Source organism: Perognathus longimembris, chromosome 10 (assembly GCF_023159225.1).
Source record: "Perognathus longimembris pacificus isolate PPM17 chromosome 10, ASM2315922v1, whole genome shotgun sequence".
NCBI classification, from domain to species: domain Eukaryota; kingdom Metazoa; phylum Chordata; class Mammalia; order Rodentia; family Heteromyidae; genus Perognathus; species Perognathus longimembris.
In genome coordinates, this window is record NC_063170.1 from 35858606 (window position 1) to 35881859 (window position 23254).

The 23254-nt window shown below is 39.5% G+C and overlaps 1 protein-coding gene across 1 annotated transcript in view; it reads right to left on the reverse strand.

Annotated features, from left to right (window-relative positions):
- Cacna2d3 (calcium voltage-gated channel auxiliary subunit alpha2delta 3) overlaps positions 1-23254 on the reverse strand; it is a 929381-nt gene that overhangs the window by 779323 nt on the left and 126804 nt on the right. The gene's annotated exons all lie outside the window — the stretch shown is intronic.

The window sequence follows — 23254 nt, forward strand, 5'->3', positions numbered from 1 at the left end:
AGTATGGAGATTCCTCAGAAGGCTAAACATAGAGCTACCCTATGACCCAGCAGCCCCACTTTTGGGCATCTACCCAAAAGGCCACAAACAAGAACACACTAAAGCCACCAGCACAACAATGTTCATTGCAGCACAATTTGTCATAGCTAAAACATGGAACCAACCCAGATGCCCCTCAGTAGATGAATGGATCAGAAAAATGTGATACATATACACAATGGAATTTTATGCCTCTATCAGAAATAATGACATTGCCCCATTCGTAAGGAAATGAAAGGACTTGGAAAAAATTATACTAAGTGAAGTGAGCCAGACCCAAAGAAACATGGGCTCTACGGTCTCCCTCACAGGGAATAATTAGCACAGGCTAAGTGAAATGAAGTCCATGTTATGGAAACGACTGTTATATCACTGTTGTAATTACTTTCAACATGCAATGTGAAACTGTAGCTTCTATTGTTGATCCCTTGTGTCCCTTGTATCTTGTATCCCCTTCCTGTGGTTGTCCCTGCACTAACAATGTATCTTATCTGAGTACATTGGAAACCGTGTATACTGGTATTAGAACTAGGAAAGTGAAAGGGAATACCAAAATCGAGAGACGCAGGATAAAAAGACAAACGAGTACAAAAGCAATACTTGCAAAACTGTTTGGTGTAAACCAACTGAACAACTCATGGCGGGGGAGAGGGGGAGGGGGAAGGGGGAGGGGCGAATGAGGGAGGAGGTAACAAACAATGTAAGAAATGTATCCAATGCCTAACATATGAAACTGTAAACACTCTGTACATCAGTTTGACAATAAAAACAAAAAGAAAGGCAATGAGTACTTTTCTTGTTCTACTTATTACCTCCTCCCTCATTTTCCCCCTCCCTTTTCCCCTCTTTTCCCAAGAGTTGTGCAGTTGGTTTACACCAAATGGTTTTTAAGTGTTGCTTTTTGAATGGTTTGTCTTAATTACCTTCTTAAAGGTCTTTTCTCTAAATACAGCCACAATTTTAAGGAAGAGATACAGTTCACTCCATGATAATTAATTTATAACATTCTGGGGTAATATAGAGCAAGTAATAATTAAGGAAAGAAAACAAGTTGATTACATTTTCTAGGTATTTTTGACAATCTTTTATTTATTCAACAAACATGAAAACATCTGGCCAACAGTTTGCATAACGCCCATCACCAAGCCCAGTATGAAGTACAGTGACTGGTTGATTTAACATCACAGTATCTTGGGTATTGGTCACTGTGAATCAATGTACTCAATATGAAGGCTCAGTATGGAATTTCAAAATCCTTTCATTTCAGGCAACTTTCTTGAATTAAACATTTAGAATTAGTTCTGTTCCTAACTTAGGTTTTCTTTCTCAGGATTTCTATTAACTATGTATTAAAATCTCCTGCCTGTCTTTAATATTCTGTCCAATTTTTTGTTCAATTTTTTACATTTAAAATGTTTCTAATTTACACTTTGTATTTTATTTAGGTTGTTATCTGCTGTGTTTCCTTGGTCTTATTTTCTTCTAAGTTAGATTATTTTTTTTTCTTCTTGGCATGTACTAGTGGCTCATGCCTGTAACCCTAGCTACTTGGGAAGCTGAAAAAAACAATTATGGTTTGAGGCCAGCTTCTCAAACAATACCTGGAGGTGGTAGCACACACCTGTCATCCCAGCTTTGTGGGGAGCATAAATAGGTGACTGCAGTCTAGACACATGCCTAAGCTGGAGGCAAGTTCCTATCTCAAAAATAATCAGTGCAACAAAGGAGAAGTATGATTTAAGAGTCTCATGCTTGCTAAGCATAAAATCTATGAGTTCAAACCTAAGTACTGACAAAATAATAATAAAGTATTTAATTTAATTTTATTTTTAATACTTCTATCACTTTGTGATATTTTTCTATTTTAGTGTATGTCATGGTCATATTTTGAATTACTTAATAAATTTTCAAGCTCATTTTGACAAAGTAACAGGAGACTGTCCTTTCAATCTGTTTTATGGGTATATCTGTGTTTTGGGTTTGGTATGCTATCTTTGTAAGGAACGGAGTACCTTACATATTTACATGGGATTTTACCTTCATTCTAGGGGACCTGATTTTAAATGAAATTCATTTTGCTAAAGTTTATGGAGGAAGCATGGTTCACAGCAAGGTTTCTAACTTCAGAGCTCCCTCTCCTGTTGTTTTCATGTACTGGTAAAGAAAAGTAACAGTTGCTTTCTAATAGCTTGACTCCCTTTCTACTCCCATGTCCACTTCTCTGACTAAACATTACAGTGAAGGAGAAATCTGAGCATCTGGGTAAAAAGAGCAAGTGACTTACAAAGGACATTTAAGGCAATTTATGCAGAAATAAAATAGAACAGCCTATCTAAGGTTCTAAAAATAACATGAGACGTCAAAGAGGAGAAGAAGGAGGGAAAAACAGAAAGAAAAAAAAGAATTTTTAATTTCTCTTGAGCCTGAAGGATCTAGGCAACATAAAAGAATGAAGGGACTGTTGTCCCCTTGAGCCCTCTTTGAGAAATACCACTAGAGAATAATGTTCACACACTCAAAATAGTTAAAGAACAGAGATTAAAACTGGTGGTCATTAACACATGTATTGTTATTTATATAATTAAGACCACATGAATATTATATGGGAGAATAGTATGTAATTGCAAATGCACTTAAAATGTAGGTAGAGTACAAAAAAGTAAACTTAAAGTTTTGTGTCTTCTGAGTAATCACCTTCATAGTCCCAGCACTATTCTGAGGTGTTTTATAAATAGAATAAAACCTAAGAAATGAGATATGCTATTATCCTGTGTTCTTAAAACAAAGTTTCTGTATATGATTATGTATAAGCATGGAAGGAAAATGTTTTAATACATAAACTATTAAACAAAAACCATGTGATTCCATATTTGAATTGGAAGTATTGTGTGAAATAATAAACAATTGTGTGTATATTTATATACAAATCATAACAGCAAAAGGACAACTAAAGAAGAGAGGGCATTTCTTCTGCCTTGAGCTTACAGTCCAATAGGCAAAGGCCCATATAAAAATAAAATTTTCAACCAGGCACCATTTGGGGACTCTAGTGATAAGGCTTTTTCTTTTTTCCCTTCTTGCCTGGGCAGCAACATCAAAAACAACCATCTGTACCATTGAACTTGCCATATTCTAGGCTCTGAGTAAAGTTATTTTGTTCTTTTTTATTTAAACATCACTACATGCCTATTTTGTGTGCATTCTTATCATAATCATATATTGGAAAAAAAAAAAAAAGGAAGCTTCAGAAGTTGAAGTTGTAAGGTTCACCAGAAAGGAAAGGAAAGCCACCACATGATTCAGGCAGAAAGGAGTTTATTAGGGGGAGAGCAAACTGCTGGTCTGCACACACAAGATGGAAGTGTGGGGAGACAGAGGGGAAGGAACAAGAGAAAAAGAAAGACAGCAATTAGAAATGATAAAATAACGGCATTCACAGGGAAATGGTCAGATCTTGAACAAATAATGTTGAGCAAGACAAACCAGAACACAGAGAACAAAGGCGCATGGTCTCCCTGATATATGGATGTTGGCGGGGGGGGGGGGGGGTGAGAACAGTAGAGATCATGTCTGTAAAATAACAAACTTCTTTTCAAATGGTATTTCCACATGTTTTGGTCAGCGACCTTACATCATGTCTCTAAAACCAAATAATTACAAAAATAACATAAAAATGTCTAGGATAGACATATCAGAGGATCACAATAGCTCAACAGCTATGGACATATGATTATATAAGATGAGGCTAAGCAAAATGAACTCCAAGAGATGGAAACAGGAGGATTTTATTGTTGTTATATTGAATGTACTTGGTGAATTTCCTATGGTGCACCCCCTGTGGTCATTGTATACAATTTTGGTACACTGGATAATGTTTATATGTTTATCTGAGCTAGGGTGGGGAAAGAGAAGTGAGGGAGGGTGAAACAAATATGACAAGAAATGTACTGACTGCCTTATTATGTAACTTTAATCCCTCTGTACATCACCTTGACAATATTTTTTTTAAGACAGCAAGAAAGAAAAGAGAACAAGGACTGTGTTGAGCCAGACTATATGGGAAAAGGTGGGAGATATGGCCAGGTGGATTGGATGTGACCTCAGAGGAGGGGGGAGGTAACTGCCTCCAGTTATGCCATTACCTAGGTAACTCAGGTACTGGGCACAGACTTAAACAGTTGGGGGGCATCTGCCTGGAGCCCTCCTGGGGTGGACTTTACAGAAGTAATTGTCCTAGTGACAGAGAAAGCAAGAGTTGGAAATTATTCCCCTGTGACCACCACCAATACAATCAGCATTTGAAGCTGGCTGCACTGACACTAAAGCCCAAGCTGTTAATCATTGCTCAACTCTAGTACCTCTCAGTAATACAAGGAAGCTCCCTGCATTATCAGCCCAGCATTCCTGCCACCTTTCAACCCCATATGACAAGAGCCACGGGAACCAGCTTGTAAGTCCATCTTCGTCTCCATAAGGCCTAGTTTGCCCAGATTCTGCTAGATAGCCCACATCTTCATCTCAACAGTTCATGAGAGTTCCCGTGCTCCCAAGGTTCTTAGACTAGATTCTGAAGATGAACACTGTAGCTCATTGTGGCTCCAGGCGATACACTTAGTCTTACAATGCTAGTTTTACCTCCAACACAGGCTCTCATGATAGTGGTAATGCATAATTTTCAGTACAACATGAGAACAATGTACATACAGGTCTGTTTGGAAATGGTTTCATCAGTGCCAAGCAGATGAAAGCCCTCAATCTCAGTTTTGGTTATCTCATCAATAGCCATGGGCAGGTCAACACTAAGACTAAGATTATATGGATTAGTGGTTAGACTTCTCTCAAAAACTGAATATTTGACAGAAGATAAAAGCAAAGGTGAGATTATTCCCAAAGGGCAGGGAGGTGGTAGCATATGGTGATCGAGTACTTTGCAACTGAATTCAAATTTCCTTTTTTAGGTTACCCAAGAGAAAGAAAAAGTTAGACAAAACAATAAGGACTCCAACTATTCATAGTTTGGGGGGACTTTCCCAGGGACTTGGATAATTTATTTTATTTGATCTGCTGGATTGGGCCCTCAGGTCCTTGATTCTTGTACTAAAATATTTCCCAGTGGGACATCACTTTCAATGTCTCTAAGTGAAATGCTGCCTTCACTTTCAAACATTAAAAAAAAAAACCAGCAGATAAAAAGAGCCGAAATCAATTTTAAGAATCACATAATGAACCATGAAAGAGGAAGTCCAGTTCTGCTCCTCCTTCCTTTCTCCTTTCTCCTCATCACTAGATTCTAGAGGGAAATGCTGATCCACTTTCCCTTTCCTTCATCCAATTAGCATTCTGAGTGGGTGCCTCTCAACAAAAATCAGCCAGTAACTTCTGTCATTCTGATTATGCTGAAGCAGCATAGGATTTTCAGTAACCGCCTTTGACAAGCATTATTATATCTGGTAATTACTGTTCTCTTGGGCAGGTTGGAACAAAACAGACTTGCTTATCATTGTTGATCTTTCACCCCCAAAATACTAGGTTTTTGACCTCCAACAACCAACCAACAGGATCTGCTAGCCACTTTTGTGGTCCCTGTCTGGGTTCATTTACATTAAATGAAAAAAGGAAATCCATCAAAACCAATGGAATATTTCAAATTCTCTCTTGCTTAGAGAGCCTTTTTAATATCTTGGACCACCCCAGGTAATGCTGACATAAATGCCAAAGCATGTTTCACACTTTAAAATTAGACCTAATTTTTAATAACTTAATGTTCTTATTCTGTTTCTATTCCCTACACTGCAAACACTTTATTCCTGACCCCAAATAAGATACTCTAGGAATTATTTACAGGGTTCATTACAGCAGCTGGTATTAAATGACACTTTAGCAAGTGTCTAGCCTGGTGTACAGTCCCTAACTTTAAAAGAGGCATCTGGGTTTTTTTTCAGAGTATATTCTTTTATTTATTCTATTGTCAAGGTGATATACAGAGGGGTTACAATTACATATGTAAGATAGTGAGTACATTTCTTGTCAAACGTGTTATCCCTTTCTTCATTTTCCTCCCTCTTTCTCTCTCACATCTGCCCCCCACCAATTTGTTCAGTTCATTTCTAACATTTTTTCTTGTAACTACCCCTGTTGCACTGGTTCACTCTTTGTCCTCTGTCTCACCAGTTTGTTGTCCCCTTTCTGCTCCCTAATTCAGATAAATATATATACAATACCCAGGGTACCAAAATCAAATACAGTGACAATGGGATAAGCCATAAGAAAAAAGAAACTAAAGAAAAAAGAAGTACCTTCACACAGTACATTTAAAAAAAACAAAACAGCAAGAAAAAACTCGTGTTTCTATATCTTGGAGTTCATTTTCTTTAGCATCATCTTATATGATCATATGAACATAGCTTTTACATAGCTTTTTTTTTTTTTTTTTTTTTGGCCACTCCTGGGCCTTGGACTCAGGGCCTGAGCACTGTCCATGGCTTCTTTTTGCTCAAGGCTAGCACTCTGCCACTTGAGCCACAGCGCCACTTCTGGCCATTTTCTGTATATGTGGTGTGGGGAATTGAACCCAGGGCCTCATGTATACGAGGCAGGCACTCTTGCCACTAGGCCATATCCCCAGCCCCTGAACATAGCTTTTCAGCCTTTGTGACCCTCTGCTAAGACTATATTAGACATATACTAATTACGACGAATGAGGGAAAGTATGGAATCTATACTTCTTTGGGTCTGGCTTACTTCACTTAATATGAGTTTTGAATTCTATGCTTCCATCAGAAAGAATGACATCACCCTGTTCATAAGGAAATGGAAAGACCTGGAAAAAATACTATTAAGAGGCACATGTTTATATTCATAAAACCAAAGTGGTGGCTGGTGTGCTTTTATCTGTGCCTGTTTTAATAAGTCAAGGGGGATTACAGACTGAGACAACTTGCCCCAAATAATATCTAATGTAACTTGAAGCTGTGATATTTAGCCATGATATTACCTCTCCTGCCAGTATTTTGAACAAGATAGAGACTGTCTGCTTTTCAAGTAGTCAGATCAGAACTTGCCCCGTGACAGTCAGTAGAGCCTCATCTTCCTCACAACTCTTCAGCAAACAACCATATACAATCTTCTGACCAAGCTCTTTGGGCCTGGACCTCTCATTCAGCAAAAGAAATCACAAATAATGTGTTTTTCAGATGCATTTATAAAATCCATCCAAAGCACTCCTTGATTCTTAAATTGTCATGAACTTTGTTCATGAGCTTTATCTCATCTCCCCTGAATTATAAAATTTCTAACCACTAGGAGAGTTAGGCTCATTGCTCTATAGCTTTTCTCAGGGATACTGGTTACCTTATAAATATTTTCTGATTTCAGCATTTAGTCAATACAAGAACTACATTCTTGATTGTAAGCTTAAAAGCAAAATAACCTAAAAAATTCAATTCCTGATGTAAGAGGTCTTAATCATACTCTAATCCAAGTACTACCCCATCCCTACAGATTAGGTGGCTCAATAAGTACTGTTCAGGGCTGTTTTGTGTCCATAGGACCAGGAACCCATATCTTTTTATATATAAAATACTAATATTTTGACAAGCATAAGGAAAAGTGACTGGTAACTAATTTATGAACACCATATCCTCAGTATGTTTATACTTTAGAACAATAAACACATCTGTTAGTTTATAAGTTGCTAAAAAAATAAAATATGTGAAGCTAACCAAAGACCTCAAGTTAATTCATTAGTGCTGTGGTTTGTGTTTTTGGTAAAGGCTGCTTTTTGAAGGCATGATCAAGTTCATATCCTTGAGCCACAGGAGGGGAGAGTTGATGTGACTCACTGTACCTTGCCTGGCTGGCCCCCACAGAGGGCCTACTAGAGATGTCTAGTGACATCACAGAGGCTTCATATGCAGAGATCTCAGCAGCATTTGAAAAATACATTTTATTATTATTTAGATTTAAGTTGGAAATGACTTCTGTGTCACTTTTCCTTTTCTCAGGACAAACAGGAAACATTCTTAACTATATCCACTTCTCTGCAGGTACCAGGTACCATGGCCTATGGAAACTGACCTGGTAAAACAGGAAGGGCTTGTGATTTCATGCTGTACCTTCAGTAGGGAGTAGTTCTATGGTGACAGAAGGAAAATATCTTAGAAAAACTCAAAATACGAATGCACTTGCTATTAAAACAAATCCACATAGTGGGACTACAATAAGAAAGCAATTACAGGACACAAATTGGACTTTTTGCTTAATCATTTGAGGTGATTTACTCTACCTCTGAGTTCAGCTGCAATTTGCTTCTTCCTCCTTAATATGCATAGTTGATTGACAACCCACTAATAACTCAGTGCCAATACAGGAGATTAGAGGACTGAAATAAACCCAAGGTTCTGCAAAGATTCAACTTTGCTGTTAGAATATTACAAAAATAAATTGCAGGAGGAGGAATGAAATGGAGGAAAAAAAGTAATAACATGCAAATGAAAGGTGAAGACACTTGGTGTACAAGAGAAAGGCAGGTCTGATGAAAGCACACAAATTAGAAATAGGTACAGAAAAGGATATTCCAAATATGATCAGAATATTGCCTCAGAATCAGCCTCCAGAGCTGATGCAACAGGACAGGTTCCATGAGGGTTTGGAGGTGAGCCAAACACACCCACTCTCAAGGAGACTCAATGTGCATCCATAAAAATCAAAGATCTGAAAAATCCTGCAGTAAAAAAATCCTACTTAATTTACCCTACATATTTCTGCATTTCCTAAACATATTTACTCATAGAAAGATTTTTCCTACTTCACATTTAGTAAAACTTGGATTCATATACTTTGGGGAAGATAGTACACTTGAAAGGGGGAAATTGGGAAAACGTAAGTAAATTGGAATTGAGTCAATATGCTTGCTAGCTGCATTACAAGCTAACAATCAAATACTTTAATTTTCAATTGTAGTGAATGATACCAGTACAGATAGGGAAAGAGCAATAGAAAGACTGAACAAACTAAATGAATTCTTGGTGAGTCATCTGGTGTTCCTTTTTATACAAGTCAAACTCCAGAGGTTCAGCTGCTCAAATGATGATTGATGTCACCACATAAATCTATATGAATTATTTGGCCTATATTTCATTTGTGCAAGTAAACCCAATCCAAGTACCTATGGATATTTACACTAGCAAATATATTTCTTAATACCAACTTTTCTTAAACCGCAACAGGGCCATCCCTAGGTAGATGTAGGCATACTAAGGAGGCAAGCAAGTTGCCTATTATCACTCTACTGAACTCCTTTCTCCCTCTCTGAGCCTCTGCTCTTAACCCTCCCTAACACAAGATTAACCTGACCTACACATTTCTACTCTCTGTCTCACCATTTCAGGCCTAAAAATACCTACAAACATCATGGCCCCAAACTCAAGGCCATAAAAGGGTGAAACTTCAGTGTGGTACTGAAGATCTCCATCTATTCCCAGAAAAAAAAAAGTGTAAATATAAACTCCCCTTAATTAGCCTCTCCTTTCATCCCTCCATCTCTCCTCACAACCCTTTATCTCATGTTGACTCAGCATCCTTCTTTCTCCTCAAAAGTGAAATAATTCTATTGTCCCTTTCTATTAGCCTGGTATGCTGCAACTAATGAACTAATATAGATGCATTATTATTACAAAATCACTACTCAATTCAATTCCTTAGCCTATGTCTGCTGTCTTTTTTCTATCCTAATCTACAACATCATGTTGCATTTGCATTTAATCATCATGTCTCCTTCTTGTGTTCCTCTTGTCTGTGACAGTTTCTATTATACTTTCCTTATTTTGATGAGTACAGTTCGAAGGAATACTGATCATGTATTTTGCAGATGGTTGCTCAGATGGGATTTACCGGATCTCCTGTTCATGTTAGACTGGGCTTATGGGTTTGGGGAGAAAGAGAACAGAAGAAATGGCATTCCCATCTCATCTTACTGAGGGGTGCCTATGTTAACATGATGTACCACTGCCATGGTTGACTTGGCTCACCTGACTGAGGTGATGCTTGTCAGGTTTTGTCACAGGCAAAGCTGCTCTTTTTCCCTTCCTATCTATACTGTGCTCTTTAAGGGAGGGAAGTGACCATGTACCACCCCACACTTCAGTAAAAATGATATTCCTTGGTGAGGAAAGGATAGCTACACAAATTATTTGGAATTCTTCTGTGTGTGGATTTGTCTATTCTGTCCCATTTATATATACTGTGGATATTTACTTTATACTTTGAGTTATGATCTATTACTTTTTTGTTGTTCATATTGTTCTAGCTTTAGCCATTGGGAGCTCTCCCAGTTGATGCCTATGTCTCTGGCATACACTCATAGATTCTTTATTGTTTGTTTGTTAAGCACTTCCTTACTTTATTACTTCACAAAGGCTCTAAGCTCATCTTATAAACCACCTACCCCAGAACTAGAATCAGCCATTTCTTCATGTAGCCCTGGTCAGCTTTGTTGTAAAATGGTAGAGAGTGAGTAATTTTCAAATGCTCATGAATTCTTACTTGGTTTCATTTTCCTACTAGGCACCCATCCTTTGTCTTCTAGATAGAATCAATTCTTCCTAATGCAGCTCTACAAAACAACTTCATGATGAGCAATGAGACCTTAAATCCTTCACACTCAATGACTCCAACTTCTCTTTGAACTGAAAAGGATTCATATATCATGCTTGAAAACAATTCCTTCTTGGATTAAATTGTCCAGTATTCTACCATGTCCAGATTGCTCATTTTCCCTGTGAGTAACGTGAGGCAAAGTTGTGCATACCACACTCCCTGCTAGTTCAGAGGCTAAGGCAAGAAGCTAGGAAATTTGAGTTCAGTCTTCCCTACCTAAGCAAGATCGCTCCCCTCCTTCCAAAAAACGAATTATATCACAAAGAATGAATACATCTGTACTTCTCTATAAAATGGATCAGAACCACTGTAATGCTTTATCTATGAAATATCATTGAATATATCTCAAAAATGTAGACATCTACAGAAGCCAAAATAGCCTTTTAAAATATGTGCTCAAGATAGGTCCACTCATGGTATCTCGAGACTCTGTGCCTTGGATGGGCTATACTTGTGGCATACATCACCCTTGGCACCCTGTATGTGATAGTCATACTTGCCTAGACAGGAACCTGATAGGCAGTTCACAGTGTATGAGGAATTGTTTTGTGCCTCTCAGTTAATGGTACTGTCTATCATTCATTTGTTCTATATTATGTTAGGGATATAAAACTGGATGGCAACAAATTAAGTTTCTGTTCTCACAGAGTTGATATTTCTGTAGGTGGAGTTTTGTGGGTTTTTTTTTAAGCACATGCTAGTAAGTTCTAAGAAGAAAAGTACAGTGAAGGAGGAAAGAAATCCTCAGTCTGGAGTTTCCTGATTATAAGTATTGCCCTGCCCAGCACTAGTGGCTCATGCCTGTAACCCTAGCTATGTAGGAGGCTAAGATCTGAGGATTGTAGTTTGAAGGTAGTCCAAATAGAAAAGTCCACTAAACCCCATCTCCAAAATAACAAGCAAAAAGCCAGGCTGTAGTGTTAGAGTACCAGCAAAGTAGGAAGCTGAGAAATCAAGAGGTCCTGAGTTCAATCCCCAATGCTGAGAAGAAAAGAAGTGGGAAGGGGAAGAAGAAAAATGGTGAAAAAGAAAGGGGAAGAACAGAGAAGGAGGAAGAAGAAGAGGAGAAGGAGGAGAACAACAAGGAGGATGAGGGGATGAAAAAGGGAAGGAGGGGAAGAAGGAAGGAAGGAAGGAAGGAAGGAAGGAAGGAAGGAAGGAAGGAAGGAAGGAAGGAAGGAAGGAAGGAAGGAAGGGAAGGAGGGAGGGAGGGAGGGAAGGAAGGAATGGGGGAATGAGGAAGGGAGAGAGGGAGGGAGGGAGGGAGGGAGGGAGGGAGGGAAGGAGGGAAGGAGGGAAGGAGGGAAGGAGGAAGGAAGGAAGGAAGGAAGGAAGGAAGGAAGGAAGGAAGGAAGGAAGGAAGGAAGGAGAAGGGGGAAAGGGGAAGAAGGGAGAAAGAGAGGAAGGAAGGGAGGGAGGGAGGGAGGGAGGGAGGAAGGAAGGAAGGAAGGAAGGAAGGAAGGAAGGAATTAAGGAAGGAAGGAAGGAAGGAAGGAAGGAAGGAAGGAAGGAAGGAAGGAAGGAAGGAAGGAAGGAAGGGACTGCCTTGAGCACATCCCACCATTATCCATACCACTGGCTCACTATATTTGTTGGTTCAGCACTATCAGAACATTCACTGTGTTAAACAAATGGGGTAGTACGCAAGTGTACAAGAAAAGTATTAAGTATATTATATGCATGGAAGAATTCAAATGATGTAATTCCTTTGAAAAACAAACTTACAGTCCAACAAAATGAATGCCAGGAAGCTGGCATGTGAAATGTGAGGGAGGAGGTCAAAGGGAGGGGTAGGCAAGTGAAGAGAGGAACGAGTGGGAGAATGCAGTCATAACAGTCAAGGTATATCCTATGAAACTAGGAAAGGTGAAGAGAGGGGTTGAGTTGGGAGGGACAGGAAGAATGATGGAAGGGACGATATAGATCATGATGTATTGTGCTTATAAACTGATTTGATGAATGGTAACTCTTTTGTACAACTACTCAAAGACAACCAACAATTGTCTTTTTAAAATATAATTTAAAGAAAGAACATTCAGCTAGGGTCAATGGTTCATACCTGCAATTCTAGCTACTCAGGAGATCTGAGGATGGTGGTTCAAAGTCAGCCTAGGCAGGAAAGTCTAAGAATCTCCAATTAAACATCATAAAGCTAAAAGTGAAACTATAGCTCAAGTAGTTGAGCACTAGTCTTGAGCACAAATGCTCAAGGTTAGTCCCGAGGCCCTGAATTCAAGCCTCAGGACCACCCCCACACATACATATACACATAAAAAAGAGTATAACTATCTCTGCCTTCCCTTCTAGACACAATTCCTTGCAAGTAGGAGTGGGTTAGATTTATCTTGCCAGGATATCATTTTATAGTGAAGATCAAACTCCAAGGCAATTGACTAGCATGGGATTCTGAAGACAGTAGTGGCATGGTTTGCAACATGGCTTTGTACTCTAATGATATAAAGTTTATGATTTTGTTACAGCCTCTTCTGCTGCCATAAATAAAAATGTCTATGTGCTCTATACCTGAAAGTAAAGGGATAAACTACCCAGTTTTAGTGAAGGACTTATGAAGGGACACAGAAGGGGAAAACTTAGCTAAGAAACAGAGGAACAAGGAAGCTAGAAATGTGATGATTTCAGCAAATATCTTCAAAGTCATGGAGGGAGGGGTGTCAGAAAATTCCAATCCAAACAAAGGACCCAAAACAAATTAGCAAAATCCCTCACCATTCACCATTTGTGACATGCTTCCTTTGCGTTTAAAACCTCCCTTCCTAGTACTATTGAGAAAATTAAGTACGATTATGCATATGAGGTTCTTAACCCAGGACCTAGCTCTTAGCTCATAAGTGGCATTAGTGTAGAGCAGTGACAACGAACATTCACACTGTCACAAAAACTGACACCAATTCCACTGTAAATCCTTGTGGATACTAACACATTAATGCTCATAATAACCCTGTGAGCTAGGTGTTATCACCTCCCTATAGCTGAAAACCCCAAGCTTCCACAGATTCAGTGACTAATCCAACAGCAGGAAGCCAGCAAGTGGCGGATCCAAGAACAGACCCTCAATCTGTTTCATTTTATAGCTGAGATATTCATATCAAACAGGCTCACACAAAACACACCTGAGCATTCCATACGTAATATACACATGCACATGTGTTTACACACAGGCCATTCCTAAGGCTACACAAGAAGCCACTCAGGTGAAACCTGCCTCTGTTTGGATAATGAGAAAATGGGACCAAAGGATGGGGACTGAGCCACCCCACAAGGAGCAAGAAACACCAGGAATGGCAAGTACAACAGCCTTGGCACTGTGCTTCAAGAGTCCTTGTGAATACCCAGCCAGCCCAGGGCCACCCCTTCCACTCAATGTTTCGCCTATGCCTCCATGGAAAAGAATGTAACCAACATGTCTCCACAACCACCAAGCCCATAATCTCAACCTCAGGCCCAACCTCAACAAGACCATATATTACTAATTATAACATCTGTGAACTATTCACTCATTCACCAAATCATTATAAGGCCACCTTGTACACACCAGGTACCAGAAATACATTAGTAAACAAACTGGGCAAAAATTCCTTTCAGCTCCAAGGCTAACAGTATCTTAACACGTTTTCTCAGAATGACTAAACATAACTGACATATCCAGATGCCCCTCCACCAATGATTGTGTGCATGCTGTGTCCAGATATATCCATCACAAAACTGTCCTTAACCTACCACACATCCAAGCTTAGCCACATCACACTGTTCTTTCCCTTTATTGGCAGGTGGCTCCCTGAATGCTGTGCTTGTTGCCACTGTCTGGCATCACCAGAGAGCATACTAACACACATCATTAGCCCAGAAAGAGCTCAAAATCCAAAACCTGAAGTCCAATTTATCCGAATGCCTACATTTACACACCATTATAATGCTGAAAACTCTGAAGTTAACAAGGCTCTTTGAGTTTACCTTTGCAAGATAGAAACAAGTAGCACTGCCTTTATTTGCAGATGGTAGATGGAGCTATGGCTCCATGAGGGTAGGTGGCAGAGTAAAAACTAGGAAGTGGGCTTCCCAACTCCCATGTAAGACTGTCTTCTACCAAAGCAAGGTACAGCACCAGGCTCCACAAAACAGAAATTATCTACACACCCAGATATTTGGCAGCTATGACAGTGAAGCCCCTGCATTATGAGAGACCCCAGCCCAGCCCCTGAGCACAGACTGTCCTCCCACACAGAGGCATCCTAAAAGCCAATACTTGTTTTCACAGAAGAGTTTGATCTTTAGGGAGGCCAGTTGCTTCTTCACATTTTTGTGTCTTGGACACCACCAGGTCCCTGTGTGGCTCCCCCCAGGTCAGAGCTCTGGCTAAAATGCTAGCAAAGTGACTTCTTTTTCTTTTTTGTAAGCCACAGCCTGTGACCAATGCATTCAGGCAGAACCCAAAAATGGAGTCCATCCAAGTCACCATGTGTGCCCATCACCATCCATCATGTTTACCAAGTACTGCATATCTTTTGGCAACAGATCCAACTTACGCAATTAAAAAGAAGCTTGGAAATTTTGGTTCACTTAATTAATCTTTATGTATTTTCTTCTATTAAGTGAGAGAATGTTTACAGCTCAATTGCATGAATTAGCATTTATAATTCTTTCCATTGGCAAAGAGACTTATCTACAGCTATCTATATAAAATACTGTTGAAATAAAAATGTCAAATCTAGATTCCTTGGCAAGAAAGGAGAAATTTTATAAGACTGTAGAGATGACATGTGGCCTGAATAATCTCTGATACAAATGGATTGAGTTTCTCAAGCTGTAAGTATGACATACCTAATGAAACGCAACATTAGCAACCTGTCTCCCACCGAGTCCCACAGAGCTTGCCCTTAGAATCCCCTGTACCCAGCTCTGCCCCAGAAACTATTTCCATGCTAACAGGAACCTTTTGTTCATAGATCATAGTCAATGCTCTTCAATTTTATCTATAAAAATTATGTCCTCTCAGAAATTAATGACCCTAACAACTTACCAATTTAAACATATACTGCCTGAAATATTTCATATGAAATTTGGAATCAAAAAATTACTTCTTGGATAAGAGGAAGGCAAAATGAGAAAGAGAATTTCACACTCTCGGATCTTAATCTTTTTGAGAAGCCCAAAGAAGAAGCCAAGAAATAAATACCAAGACTGAAGAAAATAAAAATGAAACCTAGCAAAATTTTCTATGCTAAAGCTGGATGAACTTTTCAGTTCATGACTATCTTTAGGGCCAGGTTAGGAACATGAGTAGCTTTAAGATACATATGCCATGTGAGGGGAAGGGGGACAAACACAGGCCAAATGGTCGTTGGCATTGTAACTAAGTTGAATTTCTGCTTTCTTTGGTTTTTGCTTAAAATTAAATTTACCTTTATCAAGGTTTTCTACTTGCATATTTTTGATATAACTAATTCTTCTACTGTAAGTTATTTAAAAGCTTCATACATTAAGGAGTGTGGGGAAGATGACAAGTAACGATAAGATGATAAAGGAAGAGATTCCTCTCTAATCTGCAGGCATCCAAATGATTTAAATTTGTCTTTCTGCTCTGAACAAGATATAATAAAGTGGGGCCCAGTACAGTAAATTTGGGACATTAAATAAAGAGCTTGCCAAGGCAACTGATCCACAGGGGAAAACCAGCATTTTTATAACTAACTGCTGTATGAGCAAAATGACATAAGAAGAAAAAGAGTAGGAATGAACAGAAAACTCTGTAATGTCTCAAGGTTCCTTAACTTTCCAAACGCTTTCAAATTCTGCATAGATATCACTAGCCCTTCCAGCCTCACAACGATCATACAAAGTAGAATCAATTGTCCTGGAGTAAAATACCCAAACAAGACAGAGAATTAACTATCCCCAGAATGGATGCCATGGCCTTGCTGCTTTAAGAAATGTCTGTGTTCCTTCTGCTGTTTCATTCAACACAGCACAACGGCAGCTCTGACCCAGTAGGAGCCATCTACGGCCCTGGAGGTGTCCAAGGCACATAGTATGCAGGTGCAATTGGCTTCCAAGAAGATCTCCGTCTTCTGTGAAAACAATCTGAGATTCTAATGGTGAGAATAAAGCAGGGAACTATATGCCAAGTCCACACACTACTGGCAGGTCTGCTGCCAGCCTGAAAACCCAGTCTCCACACAGGCTAGCACATCTAGGAGGCAACATCTCTGTGCTTCCTGTTTAAAACAGTGATTCTGTCATCTCACAGTTCAGACTGCCAGGGGATTGCACAGCTAACCTCAGCAAACACCTTGGTGAAGATCAGCTTAACATGGGACAAAATAAAACCACAGGAAATGTAGGTCACACATCCTTATTCTAGGAGTTCCGCCTCCAAGGTCTGAATTTATGGTGTGAAATCAAAGGACTTGAACTAAAAACACTAGAATCCCTATGAATTACTAAAGTGATCACTGCTAGACTAGGGCCATCTCACAGACAAGGTCTGTATTTTCACCATGGAATCTGTCAATTTAGTGGTTCCAGAGCTGGGTAGTTTACAAGTGTTCTGTCTGATTATCAGTAGAGTAGGCATTATTCCCATTATAAGTGGATGAAATGAAAATGTGAGAGGTTGAATCCCCCAGGGACAAGAACACTCCCAGCTAGTTAAGTGACAGAGTTGAGACTTGAACCCAGATCTCTGCTGGACCATTCTGCTAAAGAAATCAAACTGGGGATCTATTCAGGATCAAGATGTACATCTTATAGAAAAAGTGGCCTTAGCTTTTATAATCTATAAAATCAGGAGAATGAATCAAATCTCTTTGCATCCTGGCAGTTCTGAAAATCCGTGTTCTACTGATCCTGATATTTGAGCCATCGGGCAGAAATTTGCTCTTCACACAATATCTCTTAACCCAAAAATGTTACTTATTTGTCTATTTTTGGTGCTGGGGAATGAGCCTGAGAACTCATGCTGGCTAATATGCTCTACTACTAAGCTACCCTTCCCCCACCCTGCAGGTGACTTTTAAAATGAAATAAAGATCTACTAAGACTTCCTGGAACAAATCCAGGGAGCTTAGGTGACTCAGAAAAGCAACTGTGGAGCTTATTCACAGGAGGGAGAGGGGAGATGTCTGAGTCCAATAATCAAGTGTTTGGCTTTGTCTTGTCCCTTTATAGACCTCTACTCTCCAAGAACTAAAATATACAATAGATCTATTATCTTTTTTAAAAAAATTATTGTAAAGGCAATGTAGAGAGGAGTTACAGTTACATGAGTCAGGAAATGAGTACATTTCCTTTTGAACAGTGTCACCCTCTCCCTCATTCTCTCCAAGTTTTCCCCCTCCTGACTTCCCTACCTCCAAAGCTGTTAATGAAGTACACATAGTTAAAGTACACATAGTGTCCTGTGGGTTTCACTGCTGAATTGGTTCACCCTTTGTTACTGATTTGGGAGAAAAAGGAAAGAAAAGGCAAGTACTTTAAAACAACTTTTAATGTAAACTACTTTATGTTAATAAAAATAAGATAAAAAATAATAAGGAGACCATAAAGTAACTTTATTATGGTCAAAGGAAGCAACTGAAAGCTAGGAAAACTTACAGTTAGTTACTAAATATAAGTTCATCTCCAGGAAGAGTTTTTTTTCCCCCAGGAATCACAAAGAGTGAAACCTACTCTGTAAATTCCCAGTGTCAAACACTAAAACCTTCAAGATAAGAAAGGACATGGTGAAGAATTACAATTACAGGAGGAAGATGCCAGAGGAGCAACAGTGCCTTAGCTGAGCTCCCTCCAACAACGCAGTTTTCCCACCCCAGAGAAACTTTTACCACTAGATAGACAGCTCAAATAAGTTCTAACAGTACAGGGATTTCGGTCAGGAAGGAAAAATCAACATAGCTGGTCTGAAAACACAGATTCAAGCTCTGGGCAGAGTCCCAAAGCCACACCAGTGCGGGCGCCAGCACCGCACCGCACACCCCGCGCAGCTCAACAGAGACCAGGGATAAATTATCCAGACGGCAGCAAACATACAGAACGCAGGCTGAGCACAAACGGGCTGAAATCGCAGAGACAGCGTGAGTACTCCCACGAAAGACATTCTCACTCGCGCCCACAAGCAACTCCTTCCCCAACCGCCAGAGCAAAGCGCCATCTTTGACACTGGCAAAGGGTCAGACCAGACAGGAGCTAAAGCCTGCCTGGGGAAAGCAAGGACAAAGCGGCCATCTTTGAGAAGGGCAAGAGGGACCAATTAGCGAAAGCCAGCTCCGCCCAGGGGAACGCCCCCTGCCCAGGTAGGAGGCGTGTCCTGGGCCTTCTCCAGGCTAGAGGTGCCTGCCCTGTCTGCTGGAATTCCTAAATTAAAAAGCGAAAGCAGCGAGCAGCTATTGGTGGCACGGAACTGCCAAATGGGAGAACAAACCTCCCGAGACAGATAAACGGTTCCATTTAGAAGCCCATTTCCCAGCCCGAAACAGAGCTGAATTCCATACCCAGCTCTGCCCAGAAGGCCGCCCCACCCAGGAGGGTGGAACCGCCCCAAAGCAAGTGACTCAGACCAGTAAAACAGGCCAGAATCATCCTGCCCTACTGAGTCCACAGCCTATTCAAAGGCAGGTGTTAAAGACAGCGGCCCCACAGCAGGCAGGAGGTGCCACAGCTCCCGAGACCACTAGTGTCCCCACCTACACAGGACACCCAAGGCCTACCTGCAAGCTGTGGGAACCACAGGGAAGGAGAGTCAGAACAGACCCACCCCTGCAAACTGAAGGCACGTCAAACCAGCCAAGTGGTAGAATAGACTGCAGACCATCGCAAGGAAACCAGAGACCGTAGAAAGCCCATCCAAACAAGGAAGACTTTTGTTTTGTTTTGTCTCTAAAGTTTTTTAAGCTTTCATTTTTATTTTTATTTTTTCTCATATTTTCATTTCTGAAACATAATTGGTTTGTTTTTGTTTCCCATTTTCACATGTTGGTTCTATCACTTTTTTTGTTTGTTTTTTTTTTTTTGTTTGTATTTTTGTGGTCGTTGTAGTTGACCATTTTTTTTCTTTTTTCTTTTTCTGTTCTTTTTTGTATTTCCTTTTTATTACTCTTTTTTAAATAACTCTTCTCAGTTATGTGCATCTGTGTTCCAATATTCTCTCTTTAGTTCTCTCTATGTATTCTCTTTCTTTAAAAATTACGTTCCTATGAATAACATCTCCACTCTTTACGGCTAACTCTCCACTGTCTATCATTTTAACCTTGTTGTTTCTACCGATTCTACTCTCCTCCACATTTCCACGTCACTGAAACTAAACCAAAATCACCACCCCCCATACATTTTACTCTAGTTTCCTTGTTACTTCTAACTTACCCTCCTGACTTACTACTAGGTCGTCCAGATCCCATTGACCCCTGGTTATTGGATAGAGGGTTTCCCCGCTTAATTCGAGTGAAACAAAGGGGTTCATAGAGAAAGACAGTCCAAAAGGAACTTAATATAAGAACAAGAATTGCTCATAGAGCTGTAACAGTAAATAAGTAACTACTGAATACAGGGCTCAGGATTGGTTGTTATATTGAAACTGTTTTCTTTAGGAACAGCAAATCTAATTTTATACACAGGTATAAAAGATATGTGTATTTAATTGTGAACTTCTAAGATTTACACAACAGTGCTTGGTAAGGGCTGCTTTTCATCTTAAACGGTGTTCACAGTTGCTGGTAGACTGGCAGAAGGAACACAAGAAAGACAGCAAACAATGAAGTCTTATCCCCCACTCAAAACAAGCAGGAGGGCTGGGGATATAGCCTAGTGGCAAGAGTGCCTGCCTCGGATACACAAGGCCCTAGGTTCGATTCCCCAGCACCACATATACAGAAAATGGCCAGAAGCGGCGCTGTGGCTCAAGTGGCAGAGTGCTAGCCTTGAGCGGGAAGAAGCCAGGGACAGTGCTCAGGCCCTGAGTCCAAGGCCCAGGACTGGCCAAAAAAAAAAAAAAAAACAAGCAGGAAGCAGAGCAGGCAATCAAAGACATAGAAGAGAACCCTCAAAATGCTCTACAAAGTCTACTGATAAACATGATAAATGAAAAGTTCGTATCTCTTCAGTCAATTATTCTAGAGCGTGAGGAGGCAAAGCAAAAAGTAATGGAGAATTTCATGGCATCCACAAATAGAAAGATAAATGAACTTCAAGAGTCAAATGAAAAGATAGCTACTCAGCTTAAAGATTTGAGAGACAATGCTCAAAACCAAATTAATGAAGTTAATGAAGTAAAGAAGTCCATACAAGACCTAAGAAATGACATGGAAATTATCAGGAAAGATCAGTCAGAAGGAAAAGAGATTCGAAATCAAGTAGCTAGCCTACAGTCCTGACTAACTGAAGCAGAGGATCGAATCTCAGGAGCTGAAGATTCCTTAGAATCTATGGAGAAAGATCAAAAATCAATACAAATCCAGTCCAATCAACAAAACAGATCACTACAGGAGATTCAAGACACAATCAGGAAGCACAATTTAAGAATAATAGGTATTGAGGAAAACTTGGAGAAAAAAGTTAATGGGACAGGCAACCTATTTAACTGAATATTAGCTGAGAACTTCCCAAATATCCAGAAGGAAAGGCCTATACAAATACACAAGAAATGTATCCAATGCCCAACGTATGACACTGTAACCTCTCTGTACGTCAGTTTGATAATAAAAATTTGAGAAAAAAAAAAAAAAAAAAAGAAGCATTTAGAACCCCAAACCGACCAGACCAGAATAGGACATCCCACCCACACATAGTGATCAAAACAGGATCAGTAGAGTCCAAGGAAAAAATACTCAAAGCTGTTAGGGAGAAGAAAACAATCACATATAAAGGAAAAGCAATCAGAATTACCCCAGACTTCTCAGCAGAGACCATGAAAGCAAGGAGAGCCTGGAATGAGGTATACCAAACACTAAATAAAAATAACTACCAACCAAGAATTCTGTACCCAGCCAAACTCTCATTCATAGCCAAAGGTCAAATAAAAGTCTTCCATAGTAAGGAAAAACTGAAACAATATATCTCTACCAAACCAGCTTTTCAAAAAAACCTTAAAGATGTACTATACAGGGAAAATAATCAAGAGCCCAATACAGACAGAGAAAAGAACCCTAAGTAGTAAACATCAGATCAAGAAATTGGAAGAAGCAGCTTTTAACAAGATAGTGACAATGAAAGGAACAAACGATCATCTCTCAATTCTAACTCAACATTAATGGACTTAATTCTCCAATCAAACGACATAGGCTCATTAGTTGGATCAAAAATCAAGATCCATCTTTCTGCTGCCTCCAAGAGACACATCTATCCAGTAAAGTAAACATCTTCTAAAAGTGAAAGGCTGGAATCAAATCTATCAAGCAAATGGCCCCAGTAAGCAAGCTGGAGTTGCAATCCTAGTATCAGACAAAATTGACTTCAAATTAAAAAAGGTAAGAAGAGACAAAGAAGGTTACTATATACTAGTAAAGGGATCTCTCCTACAGGAATATATAACCATTCTAAATATCTACACCCCAAATGCAGGAGCACCCAACTTGATCAAACAAACACTACTGACTCTAAAAACACTCATAAACCCAAACACATTGATAGTTGGGGACTTTAACACTCCACTATCACCTCTGGACAGATCAACACGCCAAAAACTGAACAAAGAAACCACAGAACTAAATAATTGCATAGACCAACTAGACTTAACTGACATCTACAGAATATTCCACCCAGCAACAACAGAATACACATTCTTCTCCGCAGCACAAGGAACATTCTCCAAAATAGATCACAGCTTAGGACACAAAGAAAATCTGTACAAATTCAGAAGTATCAAAACCATTCCCTGCATACTCTCAGACCACAATGGAATAAAATTAGAGCTCAACTCAAACAGACACCACAGAAAATCCCACAATTCATGGAGACTAAATAACACACTGCTGAACCATCAGTGGGCCATTGAAGAAATTAAAACGGAAATTCAAATGTTTATGGAATTCAACCAAGATGAGGACACAAAGTACCAGCTCCTTTGGGACACAGCAAAGGCAGTACTCAGAGGAAAATTTGTATCTCTGAGTGCTTACACCAACAAACTGGAGAAACAGCAACTCAATAATTTAAGGAAGAACCTTAATCTCCTTGAAAGAGAACAACAAGCCAAACCTCAAGTCAATAGACGGAAGCAAATAATTAAAATCAAATCAGAATTAAATCAATTAGAGATGAAAAAACTATCAAAAGAATCAACAAAACAAAGAGTTGGTTCTTTTAAAAAATCAACAAGATAGACAGACCCCTGGAAAACCTGACCAAAAAACGAAGGCAGCACACTCAAACAAGATAAAAGACGAAACAGGTAATATCACCACAGAAATAACCGAAATTCAGAAAATAATAAGGGACTATTTTGCAAACCTTTATGCCAACAAATTCGAGAACTTGGAAGAAATGGATGATTTCCTAGAAAAAAATCATATCCCCAAACTCAACCATGAAGATTTAAACCTAAACAGACCCA